This window comes from Polyodon spathula, unplaced genomic scaffold (assembly GCF_017654505.1).
Source record: "Polyodon spathula isolate WHYD16114869_AA unplaced genomic scaffold, ASM1765450v1 scaffolds_2713, whole genome shotgun sequence".
Lineage (NCBI taxonomy): Eukaryota > Metazoa > Chordata > Actinopteri > Acipenseriformes > Polyodontidae > Polyodon > Polyodon spathula.
The window spans coordinates 1,342-10,826 of NW_024474181.1; the positions used below are offsets into that span (position 1 = coordinate 1,342).

Consider the following 9,485-nt stretch of genomic DNA (forward strand, 5'->3'; position numbering starts at 1 on the left):
GTATTAAAGTGTTAACGTTGATATCAGTTAAGACTCTGGATTGCTGAGTGTGTCTGTCAGCTGGGGATACGAAGTAGCCTGTAACTACACTATCCAATATTTAACCTTTCAAACCGAAGGAGTGCTGATCATACTCCGATTCGTAAAAAATAAACTTTAACTACATGAGTCTATCAATTTCTTGGGTGCTATAATAGACATGTGGATATATTGTGGGTCCAGGGTGGAACAATATTCTACTAGGAGTGATATCATCTCAGTTCTCCTAAAGTCTGCCCTGAGAGGAGAGTATATGCTGAGCGAAATGGAAAGAGTACGTAAAGAAATCTGAACCCACAGATTCCGTGACAGAACATTGCAGTGCAGCCTTTGCAAAACAACGTAATCCAGAATCCTTATTTTCAATTTCCATTTAGAAGTACATGCTGACTAACTGAGCTATTGCAAATATATTAAAACGAAATCCCACCTAAACTACTTTACTCTTTTATATTGACTGACTCTCGATACCCATAGAAATGCTAACAGGCCCTAACAGGCAATAGCACACAGGGAGTGACGGCAAAATTACTGTGTTCTCCAAGAAGGTAGAACCGATTTAAAAACGTATCCCTCATAACAGGACAGGTAGGTCTGCACTTCTTTGGAAACTCAGTGGACCAAAACTCTCTTGTTGGTCTAGGGGTATGATTCTCGCTTAGGGTGCGAGAGGTCACCGGTTCATATCCCAGACGAGCCCTTTGGTAAAAATTATTTTGTATTAATCTTTTCCGATTCCTATGTATTACGGATAATCGCGCTCAAATTCCATGAACACAAATATTAGATCAACCAAGGGCTTATTGCACGATAGTTAAACCAGAACTGCAGTCTTTGTTGAAACTGCCAAGCACGTGCTTAGCAATAAACAGAATTCTGATGCAACAGGCTATAAAACTATTCAGCATAGTTTCTCTATTTTATCATCACTGTTTATTTTGTTAACACATGTGATTGTTTTGGTGTGTAGTCTAAAACAACCAAAAATGAGTGGATGGGGTAAAAGCCGGAACGGGAAGGAACGGCCTTGAACGATACTTTAATGAATTCAATTCCTTTAAAAAAACAGCATAGAAATTTGCACACACGTGAGGAGAATATTTTATTAATCAGAACCGATGAATATCGCGCTGTCATTAATCCGTTCCAGCCCAAAAACCTCTTTTTATCACCAAACAGCTCCCAGAATACTGGGTTCCGAAGGTGCAAAGACGAGGAAAATTATACACACAGTGCAACTAAGTCAGTACATCATAACACTATTGAGAAAACCTACTGAACCAACCTTTAACTGCCCATTCTGTGCATAACAGCTTGATTAATAAAGCTGCACAGGAGACGAAAAGAAATATACACACAATACAATGAGGAACATCCTTACAGAAACTGTCCGAAGTGTCCGAAGTGTTAACTGACCTTTAATTCCCTGCATGCACTGGGTTAATATGAATTGATCAACTGCAAATTCAAGAATGTGTATTCAGCCGAGCGGTTGTTCACTGATTTTTACTGTCTATACAAATTACACTTTTCAGCCTTGATAGAAACACCTGCAAAGAGCCACTGATTAGTTTAATACTGTACTGGATCGGAACACTGCAATTCAGTGACAACGAGAATATCATGTTATTGACCAGATCTCGTTTTTAGTGATTAAACACTAGAAGCAAATTTTATCTAGGCTTATGTGTTATACTCTCAGGAAAACAAAATTTAGCAAAAACAGTTTTATGTCTTAGATGTGGAATCGTTTATCTGGTGCTGTTTGAAACCACGTGTAAGATTCTGTATTTGTACTTTATAATAATCAGTTTAATAGTCCATGCAGTATGCTGAGAACTCTGTACTAATTTCTCCAAAATGCCATGAATTCTGTAAACTGCTGAATGTGCTTCACATTGACAACCATTCCAGCTTGTGTTGATAAGTTTGTGGTACACTGGATGTTGTTGTAGACTGAATGATGACAATATAGGGGTTAGAGAACATCAGCTTGCTCCTGGGTTCCAATGTGCTTCTTCTTGGTCCATGCAACACTAATAGAGAGAGAATTTGTCCATATTATATTATATATATATATATGACACTATATAGTATATGAGGGAGCTTTTAAGATGTTGACTGTGTATCCACATAGAACTTGTTGTTTGTTCACTTAACAAGCTACTGTTTTTGATGATACTGTGTTTAGAGCGAGATGCAGAAGCAGCAGTAGTAAATGCTTGATTGTTGCAGGCTGGTGAGTGGATAGAGGCCCAGAGACAGTCTGTAGTTCAAAAAAATAACAATTTTATTATAAATAAACACAAAAAAAGTGCACAAGAGCAAAATAACATATATTCAAACACAAATAAAGCAATAACAAAACTCACAAAAAATAAAGTTTCCAGGCTGGGCAATGTCTACACTGGATTTATCAAAATTCAAAAATCACAAACCAACCATAAACAACAACCTGCTTCCTCTGCTCCCTCCTCGGAAATGAGAAGCAGAGGCCTCCTTTTATGTCAGGTGGCTGGGTGCTGATTGAACATTAATTAAACTAATCATCTAATCAACCCCAGCCACCTGAACACAATGAACCCAGGCAGTTAGGGGAATTTAACCCCATCCCTGCCAATTTCTAAAGGGCAGAGCTGTGCTCTGCCACAGTGATATTAAGATTGCAATGTGAAACGAGTGAAATGTAGGTGGGATTGTTAAACTGTCGCTGTAACGTGTCATCTGTTGGGCATGATGAGATTGGGGTTTCATTAGCCTGTAATGTAAGATACAACCCCTGTGAGTACGAATGAGGCAGAGCAGCTCTGATTTTTTTTATAACACATCTCAAGCCAGTGTTTATTAAATTAATAAGAAAAAAAAGGTAATGGGAACTCAGAGCAAATAAAAGAGTAAAGTTATTTGTAAACCCCAGTGGCCACTACAGCCCAATAGTAAACCCCCAAGATAACCCCACAATCACACTCCACACCCGTGCTCACAATATCCAGACATTCAGTAATTGCTCCCTCCCCCCCCTCGCCGAACAACCAACACTAGCCCCAAACACACCCCTGCCCAAAACACCTCCTCCTCCCTCCTAATGTTACATTAGTAAATGTGCTCCTCTGTGCACATAATATTATAGACTACGGTGTCATTATTGTACGAATTGTCATGCACTCGGCTAAGAATGACATAAGAAAAGAGCCAGTCGAGAGTTCAAATGTGAATTAGCTTGGGTAAGGTGGCCCAGTGGTTAAAGACAAAGGCTTCATACCAGGTGGTTTCCAGTTCAAATCCCAACTCATACTGTGTGTGACCCAGAGCAAATCACTTAATCCTCTTGTGCTCCATCCTTGAGACGTAAAACCGAGCTCCTATTGTAGGTGATTGTGATGTATAGTTCACCCTCTGCAAGTCGCTTTGGATAGAAGCGTCTGTTAAAATGACTAATTAATAATAATGAATAATTATAGACCAAACTGCTTCACGCAGAGATGCCAGACCACTCCCAACCTCCAACTGACAACAGGTAATAACCTTGTTTTCACTGCTATGGGTTAATATTGTTTGCTACTGTACTGGAAGTTAAATAGTAAAGGTTTTGTTGATTGATGGGCTACAAAGTGTCTGATTATTACAATTAGCCAACCTTCCTGGAATGTTCTAGAACATATTAGTTAGGTTTAAAAATCTTACACTCTTGAAAAAGTAATCCAAGTTAAATCCAAGTATACTTCTTCATATGAGAAAACGTTTCTGCTTGGTGACTTTTACTTGTCTCCCTTAATATTTCAATGCGCTTTTCTTGTGGAAAAATCCCACAATTCCTGTGGCAACTGTGCTTCATGACAAGCGCACAACACATGTCCATAAGACATTCTTTTCATTTCTAGCAAAACATGTGCTCATGGTCAGCAACAGAACCACAGTAATAGTAAGCGACAGAGAAGCAGCTATTGTAAAAGCGATTGAAAATGCTATTCCTAGTTGTACGCATGTGGTTTGCTGGAACCATATTATAAAAGACATTGAATTCTGGGTTTCAGCTCATGAAGGAGGGAAAGTTGACAGGAAAGTTTACACCAACAATGTTCTGCGGTTGTTAGACTGTGAGAGTGAAGAGGAATTTCTGGAGTTGTTGGAAAACCTAAAGGTAAAATGGAGTGCATCCTTTCTCAATTACTTTGAATCCTAAACACGTGGCATGCCAACGGAAAACTAAATCCTGATTCTATAGAATTCCCAGCTGATTGTGTACCTGTAGAGTAGATTATGGACTTCATAAAACAGGGGCAGTGTAATAAAGAACATGCGCTTGATCAAAAGCAGATGATCGCAAATCAAAGACTATGGAAGGTCTAGCTGATTTGACTGTGAAACAAAACCACGTATTTCTACAAGCACAGTCTGGCTGCTTCCTAATCAGAGGATTGCGCGAAAAAGAGTATGTGGTGAAATTATTCCCATTTGAAACGTGTTCTTGCAACTGTTCTAGAATGTGCTACCACATACTGGCAGCACAGAGGTCAATAGGTAAAAAGCAACACTCGAAAAAAGTTGTGTACTCTCTAAAAAAACTCAAGATGAATGCAAGAACAGGCAAATCTGGGAGAAAAAAAACATGACAAAAGGATAAACTGCAGACATCAGCAGCATTGGATTCCCTTCTGATGTGTGACCCCAGAATTGATGTTGCACAGAAAAACATCAATTCAGTGGAAACACATGAGAATTGGTCGAGTCCAGATAAACATGTACCTATGGAAACAAGTGCATGCTCCTTTGCACTGGGCGAGTTTGATCCAGGAGCACCACAGTTTTCAAGCTCTGCTAAAACCACAAACATAGCAATACAAGTTCCATGGGAATCCCTAACAGGTTATCCACGCATGAAGAGTACACGAGTACAGAACATTTACATTAATGTTGAAGACATGAAGTCTCTCTTGGACAACAACTGGCTAGTTGACACTGTCATTGAGAGCTTCTTGCTTACCAGGGCTTCCCTAAAGAACGTCACTGAAACAGACGTTGATGTCATTGTTGTCAGCTCATTTATCATTCGCTCAATTGAGTTACAAGGATAAACTTAAAGTGTGCATGAGTTTGGCATAAAAGCAGACATTACAGAAAAAGACATCTGGATCATCCCCACAAATGTACACAGTTGTCATTGGATACTGATGCTTGTTTTTATGAAGTGGAAGATGATTCTCTACCTAGATTCTAAAAATGGCCTTTCCACCAACTACATTCACATACTGCAAACGTTAATAGACGTACAGATGGCTTCAAAGATTGATTGGTCTGAGTGGATCATTCATGCATCACATGACGTACCAGTTCAGCATGATTCATCCAACTGTGGAATTTTTGTATGCCTGTTTGCACATATTTTGTGTAGTGGATCGCTGGTGCCATTCCCTGTTGACATGGTTCCTGTATGGCAGTAGATCGCTACAGTATTAATTGGAGAAAGAACATTTCTCTCACAATCTAGTTTAATGCAGAAAAAACATCACAGAACAAAGAGTGAAATGAAGCAGCAAGTCAGGAGTGATTTCAATACACCCATTTCCAGAAACACACCCAAGGGGTCATCGTCCACTGTGGAATTCTTATGTACAGCATTAGAAGAATATTACACTTCAACATGGTCCCTATGCTTCATGGGAAAACTGTGTAAAAAACCCAAGGAGGTCACCATGATTCTGTGCCAGGGAGTATGTCAGGACTGGTACCATCTGTCTTGCCTTGGGCTGACTCTTCCCCCTGGTGGTCAATACAAATGTCCAAAGTGTTGTCAGTAATATACCGGAATCCAAGCATGCCCTTTTTCTGCAAAAAAAAAAACATTTACATTTAATTTAATTTAATTGAATTTAATCATGTCTTGTCTTATAGTTATTGTTTGTTTGTTTGTTTATTTGTTTCTTCTATTTATGTATTTATGCATATGACACAATGTCTGTATGTGAAGTCATCTGGTGTAATATTAAAATCTAAACTGTTTTGCTTTGTTTGCTTATTTTTTGTTACATGTTGTAAGCTATATAATTGTGTGTTTGTTTGCCTTCGATGCCATTCTTAGGGCGGACTTCCTAATCGACGCAGCCAGTTGCAGCACAGAGCTCCTGTGCTCAAACGATCCGCCAGCCTCAACCTCCCCATGTAGCTGGGATTACAGGCACACGCCACGGCGCCCGGCATGAGTGCGAGAGGATAGAAGATAATTCAACGCCCTATTCTGAACTCCCAGCGAGAATAATGCTGTTTTCCACTGACGTGGCAGATTGTAAAGCAGATTGCAGCATTAAAAAGCATTGTCGGGCCCTGCTGTATTGTAAATGACTGTGCAGATACGTGAATTGGAAGGGTGTTAAGTAAAACACGTGTTATCCCAGTTTTCGTGCAGTGGATATTGAAAAGGAATAGCATCTAAATAATAAAAAAAAAAAAAAAAAAAAAAAAAAAAAAAAAAAGGGATTTGTTAGCCAGTATTAATCCCCCCCCCCCACCCATTCCTTCCACTGAGGTGTCAGCACCGGCAGACAGAACGGATCATTCTGCACTTATCTCCTAGCAGGGAGCTTCACGCGTTGATCGCCAGAAATAACATTAGAGCTTGCTTGTTGGTCTAGGGGTATGATTGTCATTTTGGGTGCGAGGGGACCAGGATTTAAATCCCGAACGAGGCCGTTTTTTGAATTCTTTTGTTCTACACTGTTAACCATTCTCGATCCGTAATCCGACAAACTCAGCAAAGGCAGTTTCACTGAAAACAGTTTGGTGCTTTGCAATGAAAAGTTTCCTAATATTTGGGTTTAATATATTGGTCAGTATCCCCGCCTCTCATTGATGGCTTCTTGTTGTGTCACATAAAAAAGAACAAGAAATAATCGTGTCGCAGCCACCTACCTTGTAAAATTGAATATATTGACATCAAATTATATGCTCTTTTTTTTTGTTGTTTTAGACTATACACATCAAAACAACCACATTGCGTTACCAAAATTTTCAGTGTTGTATAAGAAACTCTCAGCTGAATAGTTTTACAGTCTGGCATCAGATATCTGTTTAATGGTTAAACAATTGCTTGCAGTTTCAACAAAGACTGCAGTTCTGGTTTAACCATCGTACAACAAGCCCTTGGTCGATCTGATATTGTTATTCATGGAATTTGAACGCGTTTCTCCGCAACATATAGGAATTGGAAAAGTTTAATGAAAACTAATTTTTAAAAAGGGCTCGTCCGGGATTTGAACCCGGGACCTCTCGCACCCTAAGCGAGAATCATACCCCTAGACCAACGAGCCAGAGGTCGGAAGGATTTTGTACCACCGAGATTCCAAAGAAGTGCAGACCTACCTGTGCTGTTATGAGACGACGTTATATTAGGTCTACTTATCTTGGAGACCACAGTAATTTTGCCGTCACTCCGAGCTGTGTGCTATTGCCTGTTAGGCCGCCTGACTGCTTTAATGCTGGTGGCTAGCATTTCTATGGATATCGAGGGTCTGTCGTTATAGACGAGGAAAGAAGTTTAGTTGGGATTTCGTTTTGATATGTTTGGAATGGATCCTTTAGTCAGCATGTACTTCAAAATGGAAATTGAAAAAAAAGAGACTGGGTTTCGTTGTGTTGCAAAGGCTGCACTGCAATGTTTGCTCACAGGAGCAGTCCCACTAATGAGCGACACGGGGGATTTGACCTGCTCCGTTCCCGACCTGGGCCGGTTCACCCCTCGTTAGACGACCTGGCATTCACGAGCTCCCCCAGAAATGCCATGTCGATGCCATTCTTAGGGCGGACTTCCTAATCGACGCAGCCAGTTGCAGCACAGAGCTCCTGTGCTCAAACGATCCGCCAGCCTCAACCTCCCCATGTAGCTGGGATTACAGGCACACGCCACGGCGCCCGGCATGAGTGCGAGAGGATAGAAGATAATTCAACGCCCTATTCTGAACTCCCAGCGAGAATAATGCTGTTTTCCACTGACGTGGCAGATTGTAAAGCAGATTGCAGCATTAAAAAGCATTGTCGGGCCCTGCTGTATTGTAAATGACTGTGACCAGATACGTGAATTGGAAGGGTGTTAAGTAAAACACGTGTTATCCCAGTTTTCGTGCAGTGGATATTGAAAAGGAATAGCATCTAAAAAATAAAAAAAAAAAAAAAAAAAAAAAAAAAAAAAAAAAAGGGATTCGTTAGCCAGTATTAATCCCCCCCCCCCCCAATCCTTCCACTGAGGTGTCAGCACCGGCAGACAGAACGGATCATTCTGCACTTATCTCCTAGCAGGGAGCTTCACGCGTTGATCGCCAGAAATAACATTAGAGCTTGCTTGTTGGTCTAGGGGTATGATTGTCATTTTGGGTGCGAGGGGACCAGGATTTAAATCCCGAACGAGGCCGTTTTTTGAATTCTTTTGTTCTACACTGTTAACCATTCTCGATCCGTAATCCGACAAACTCAGCAAAGGCAGTTTCACTGAAAACAGTTTGGTGCTTTGCAATGAAAAGTTTCCTAATATTTGGGTTTAATATAGTGGTCAGTATCCCCGCCTCTCATTGATGGCTTCTTGTTGTGTCACATAAAAAAGAACAAGAAATAATCGTGTCGCAGCCACCTACCTTGTAAAATTGAATATATTGACATCAAATTATATGCTCTTTTTTTTTGTTGTTTTAGACTATACACATCAAAACAACCACATTGCGTTACCAAAATTTTCAGTGTTGTATAAGAAACTCTCAGCTGAATAGTTTTACAGTCTGGCATCAGATATCTGTTTAATGGTTAAACAATTGCTTGCAGTTTCAACAAAGACTGCAGTTCTGGTTTAACCATCGTACAACAAGCCCTTGGTCGATCTGATATTGTTATTCATGGAATTTGAACGCGTTTCTCCGCAACATATAGGAATTGGAAAAGTTTAATGAAAACTAATTTTTAAAAAGGGCTCGTCCGGGATTTGAACCCGGGACCTCTCGCACCCTAAGCGAGAATCATACCCCTAGACCAACGAGCCAGAGGTCGGAAGGATTTTGTACCACCGAGATTCCAAAGAAGTGCAGACCTACCTGTGCTGTTATGAGACGACGTTATATTAGGTCTACTTATCTTGGAGACCACAGTAATTTTGCCGTCACTCCGAGCTGTGTGCTATTGCCTGTTAGGCCGCCTGACTGCTTTAATGCTGGTGGCTAGCATTTCTATGGATATCGAGGGTCTGTCGTTATAGACGAGGAAAGAAGTTTAGTTGGGATTTCGTTTTGATATGTTTGGAATGGATCCTTTAGTCAGCATGTACTTCAAAATGGAAATTGAAAAAAAAGAGACTGGGTTTCGTTGTGTTGCAAAGGCTGCACTGCAATGTTTGCTCACAGGAGCAGTCCCACTAATGAGCGACACGGGGGATTTGACCTGCTCCGTTCCCGACCTGGGCCGGTTCACCC

The 9,485-nt window shown here is 40.6% G+C and overlaps 2 non-coding genes across 2 annotated transcripts; both read right to left on the reverse strand.

Moving 5' to 3' along the window:
- Positions 1–7,271: 7,271 nt before the first annotated feature.
- On the reverse strand, positions 7,272–7,343 carry trnap-agg. Its single transcript has one exon. It is a non-coding gene; the product is annotated as a tRNA-Pro (tRNA).
- A 1,643-nt stretch (positions 7,344–8,986) lies between these two features.
- trnap-agg lies at positions 8,987–9,058 on the reverse strand. Its single transcript has one exon. It is a non-coding gene; the product is annotated as a tRNA-Pro (tRNA).
- Between the last annotated feature and the right edge of the window lie 427 nt (positions 9,059–9,485).